Genomic DNA, 5,843 nt, shown 5'->3' with positions numbered 1-5,843 from the left:
GGAAGGTTAATGTTATCAAAATGAATTGTATTCCAAAATTCAACTACCTGCTACAGTCTCTCCCTATAGATGTCCCCCTCTCTTATTTCAAGCAATTTGATAGCATAGCGAAGTCCTTCATTTGGAACGGTTGGATTTCATTTCAGTAAGTTGCATAGGCCAATTGACAAAGGTGGGTTAGGCCTACCCAAGATTTTGTTTTATTATTATGCATTCGGTCTCAGACATTTGGCTCATTGGTCGCTTCCACCTGAGGGAGCCCCTCCCTGGTTTTGTATTGAACAGGAAGTTCTTGCCCCTGTTTCGCCATTGCAAAGCCTTTCTATCAAACTAATCGGAGAAGTTAAGTTACACCCCGTTATCTCGCATTTGCACTCGATATGGACAAAAGTGTCCAGAGTAATTTTAATTCGGACATTTATTTAAATGTTGCCTCGAGCATATGGCTGAACCCAAAATTATGTATTAATAAGTCCCCTTTCTGCTGGTCAGAGTGGATTATGAGGGAGGTTAATACACTCGGTGACCTATATGACAGTGGAGTGTTGAGATCCTTTGAAAATTTGGTTCAACATTTTGGGATTCCCAGATCTCAGTTCTTTAGGTATTACACAGCTGTGCCACCTGCTCTTACTATTTTGGGAGTAGCATACACCCCCCTAAAGCGGCAGATACTCTGGGAGTGGTGATTACTGCTTTTGGAAAAGGTCATGAGGCATCAGTGTATTACTCCCTGCTAATTCAAAGTCTGGGGGATGGAGCTTTAACTTCTGTCAAGAGATTATGGGAGAAAGATGTAAAATTGGAATTGGAGGAGGGAGTGTGGGCTAGGATTCTAAAAAACATCAAGTCTGCATCTAGAGATGCAAGGATGCACCTTATGCAATTCAAGATTTTACATCGATTCTATTGGACCCGCTCTAGATTAAGACCACGCCTATACAAAGGCACACCCACCTGCTGGCAATAGCAATCAGAAGATGGAGACACAACCCATGTTTTTTGGTGGTGTGTTAAGATCCAAGAATTTTGGTTGAAGTTTCAGAGCTTTATGTGTGATGTATTGGGCACTCGAATTTCATTTTGCCCAGACGCTATATTTTAGGCGATGGGGCGGTCATCAATATAGGGGATAAACACAAAAAAATTGGGTCCTAACCAGTGTTATGATTGGCAGACAAATTGTTTTAAGGGGATGGAAGTCGGCTGGAGCACCCTCATTTCAAGAATGGTGTACGGAGATGGGGAGGGTGGCGGCTTTCGAGGAAGCATCATGTAGAAGGCTGGGGAACTGGGATTCATTTAATGGGAAATGGGGCAGCTATTTGGCATTTTTGGAGGGCTCTCGGGGAGGGGCATTGGAGAAAGAAGTTTAGTTTTAAATGTGTGTGATTATATATATATATATATATATATATATATATAAAGAATTTGTGTGTGTGTGTGTGTGTGTGTGTGTTTATAATCATGTGTGACCACAGGGATGTTGTTGAGAGTCAGAGTGGGTTTGGGGATTGGGAGGGGGAGGGGTAATAGTGGGGGTTAAATGTTGATTCTGTGTATATTTGTTTTGCTTTTCTTTGTTATCTATATGAATCAATAAAAAAAATTTATCAGGAAGAGTAAGTTTCTCAGAGAACTGAAAGGGTGTCTGGAGTACCTTCAGAGGGTTCTGTCAGTGTGGCAGCTGAGCAACCCCAAATGGTGCCTTTGAATGTCTTTTAACTGTTTACAGTGGCCTTGTGCACTACACAAGTTTCCCTAAAGACTTTGACCTTAACCAAGTCTATGGCCAGATGATAGCACTTGAGCAAAGTGAGGTCATCTTTCCACACAGCCAATGTACCTTTGTGATGATACTTAGGGGATGGTTTGAGGTGCGTAGATGTGCATAGATCATCTCTCTATGAGGGGTTAGCAATTGACAGACAAGATTCCAGCAAAGCAAAAGTGTGGCCTTGGCATGCTCTTGTTTCTCTGACAATACCTGGAGGACAAAGGACATGCATGCCTACACTGCAAAAATAAGATACTCAAGACATCATTTGAGGTCCCCAGCTGCAACACCAGTGGAACCCTCTGGAAATCCTCCAGACACCCTTTCAGTTCTCTGACAAACTTACTAAGTTCCTGCAAGAACTCTATGTACTATCAAAGGTTTTTCACTAACCACATCATGAGGAAAAGGCTTTGAGGCACTTTAAATATATTTTTTAGTTCCTTGAGTTCATAAATAGGATTTTTTAGGCTCTTTTAATTGGGGGACTGGAGGATCTCCAGAGGCTTCTGCCAGTGTGCTAAGTGAAGAACCCCAATGGTACCTCAAGCATCTCTTCAATTTTACAGTCTATCCAGCCCACCCACTTCCAGTGTCGAAGGGGTGCCTTTTCTCTTGGGAGTTTTGGTCAATCACACACCAGTCCAGTTATATAACCTCTGCTTTTCTGATCCGTTATGAGGGTCATGTGGGACTGGAACGTAATGTGGCCTCATAAGGAAACGAGTGCCATTTGAAACCTGTGTTGATTCTATTGAGGCTTGGTGGGAACTTGCATATATCTAGGAGCCTTCGTATGGCTTGAAAAATTAAATTCAACACTTCGGCATTTTCATAAACATCAATGCCATGCCTCTTCCAAATCATTACCTATTTAAAGATCTATAGTCGCAATCATTGTGGTAGAAGCAAAATTTGCTAAACGCCGTACACAAAACTCACCTATGAAGCCATTCTGAGCTTGAATAGAGAAACAGCTGATTCAAACACGCTTTATCAAACTTCAAAAGCACCACTGCTCAGAGAAGATTCCTCATATCTTCACAAAATCCTCAGCAGTCAGCTGACACTGCAAATGATTAGCTACCCTCATGGTCTCCATGATTTCAGCTCATACAGTAGCAGCTGTTAATCAAAGTCTAGTAGAAAATAAGGAAGTTGCTCTGGGACACGGGGCCTTGAGTTCATACTGGGAAAAGATGCATTATGTATTACAGCAACAAGGAGAACACCTGAGGAAACACAGTGAAGACATGTTGTGAAGAAGGGATGATAGTAGGGCCCTGACACACTGCAGCATGACTATCATGGAAAGAAAAATCTCAAGAGCGACGACAAAACACTTCTGATGCAGAACACTACACACACATGATGTGTACATCTATAGTCTTTTCATACAGATGTGTAGACTATAGATCTTTTTCACTGTTGGATTAATACAGTTAAATTAATGGTCAGTTTTCTCTAAAACAATGTTTCCAACCATTTTTGTCAATGTAAGTACTAGTTTATGATGAACCGCTTCTTTTTTCAATCTGTTGTAGTATTCCTCATTTGAAAGTTGCTTCGGCTAAATGCTAAATGCATATATGTAAATATAGGTACCAGGCTGTTTAGCTTAGGACTTTTTAAGAAATTGACAGTCAAATGTTTAGTGGCTACAAAACAAAGCAATCATATTTTATTGATCACTTCAAAACTTGTTGTCAATGCATAAGGGTCACAAAGCTAAGCAGCAACACTATTTAAATTAAAGATAAAAAAAGCTTTCCCACCATCGGACCAAAGGGTTCTGTGTCGTTCTGTAACAATCGGGGCTTGTTGACACGAGTAAGGTTTCTCTTTCTATTGTGGTAAGAATGGACAGAGCAAGTGACCAATAGTGAGTAGCCATGCCATTAAAGCTGTTCGACCAACCTGGTTCTCTGTCCTGAGTATATTTAGCTAACTGGGCTTAGAAATACGTGTTAGGAATGGTTTGTAATCATACCATTAAATACTACATAGTCAGTTAAAGGTACTTTATAGTCCAAATTTGTTGTGCAAAAATCACCCACAGCCTAGTTTCAATTAACCTGGTTTAAAAAAGGACAGATTCACAAAATATACCTTTACAATCACCTTATGCACAAAGTAGCTCAAAAACTCCAATCTTTAGAGCCTTCCATGCTGATTTGGAATATTTTAAGAATTCGAGTTAAAGCACATGCCCAGAAGGTCTTTAAACTCCTAGAGCAAGGAGGGCATTTCCATGACAGCCATTCACAATGAGAGAAACAGAACAGAGGGGGAGTATATCCTTAGTGCAAGAGGGAACTGCCACCAGTGGTTGTGGCACTGTCAAATCCCACACACATTATCCTATTATCTTTCCTCTCTCAAAGCCTCTGGAATGTCTCTTGGCAACCAGGGAGTGAGAGAGGACAGTGTTTGTGTCGGGCATTTGCTCGGTCCAATGATTGGACGCTAGAGAGGAGCTTATCATAACACAGAGCACAATTTCCCCAACACACACACAAGAAAGAGTTTTATTACAGTTCCCAAATCCCCAGTGGTAGCTTCCTTCATCATCCTTTTTTTCCTCAAATGTTTAAAACAATAACGGTAAAAAATGAGTCTTGGATCTCATTCAGAATTTAGCCAGACCACAAACAGACGGTCTAGGGCTAGGCAAACCTTTTGTTCATCTCAGTTCAGACATCACATTTTCCACAAATGTTTTATGAACAAATGAACTAATTTGATTTCTCAGTCATCTCTTTGCTTGAAAAGACATTCAATACAAAATGAAACAGTGCTTTTCTTAGCATAATTTAAAAAAACATATTTCTATGTAGTAGTGATAAATTAGTATATAGGCTAGGCTGATTAATCGGCCAATACTTGGCCATATTATGATTATCTGTATCGCATAACCCTGCCAGCTTCGCCAATTAATGGAAGTGCATCAGAAAACCTACAATGCAAAGCCTTTTAAATGGATAATACGTGTTAAAAAGGGAGATGTTTATATATAATTTGAGAACATTAAATTGCTACAAAAAATGTAAACTGTTAATTGGTAAACTGGGTCTCTTTTTATAGTTAATGTTAAAAAGTGCCCTAATTCACCTGAATTACAGGCATTATATCAATTATTGGCCATGTGGCCACCTAGAAACTGGCAAAAGTTTTTGAAAAATCCAAACACACTAGTTCATTGTACCATCCACATGAGTGGGGGAAAAAAATCAGGGCTCTGTATTAACAATATAAAACAAACTAATTTTACATTTAAACTAAATGTAGCTTGTATAGTGAAGTGACCGTGTATGCATTCTCCAAATCAATTCAAGGAATAGATAACCAAAAAATTGAAAATTCTGTCAATTTACTCACCTTCATGTCGTTTTTATGAATATCCCACTCTATCTTTTCAATACAATGGCAGTTGTTAGTAAAGGTGAACAAGCTTTTCTCATAGTCCTCATGAATGTGCAATGGATGTGCAATTTTCAATGAAAAAGTACTTAAAATCTTGGGTTGATTCTAACCAAAACCTATTATCTATATGCGTTCAGAAGACTTGGAATATGACACACAAGTTGCGTGGACTACTTTTATGATACTTTTGGTCCCATTTTTAAGCTTTAAAGCGAGGCACTATCAAATGCCATTAAATTGAAATGACAGTCTGCAATTTTTATTAAAACATCTTCTTTTGAGTTCTGCATGACGGGTTTGAAATTTTAATTTGCAGGGTGAACTACTTCTTTAATGGCTCAAAATAATAGCTGACACTAACCTCCTAAATTAGAGACGTGTTTTAAAATGAGGTTGCTGCAATAGAATTGACAGACATTTTTGGTTAAACACTAACCCTAATCTAACCCTTTCCCTAACCCTAAAGAAGACTAAAAAAAGTTTCACACCTCTCCACAACAAGCTGAGTTCCTGCACTGAACTTAATACTTAGGGTTTAGGGTCAAGTTGAAACCCTTACCCACAAGTATGAACAATTGCCGTAGCAAGCACCAATAAATATATGCTGCTAGTATTTAAAACGAAAGAAAAAGAATCCAAACCC

The sequence above is a fragment of the Myxocyprinus asiaticus genome, chromosome 18 (assembly GCF_019703515.2).
Source record: "Myxocyprinus asiaticus isolate MX2 ecotype Aquarium Trade chromosome 18, UBuf_Myxa_2, whole genome shotgun sequence".
NCBI lineage: Eukaryota > Metazoa > Chordata > Actinopteri > Cypriniformes > Catostomidae > Myxocyprinus > Myxocyprinus asiaticus.
Note: the sequence above shows the minus strand (reverse complement) of the source record.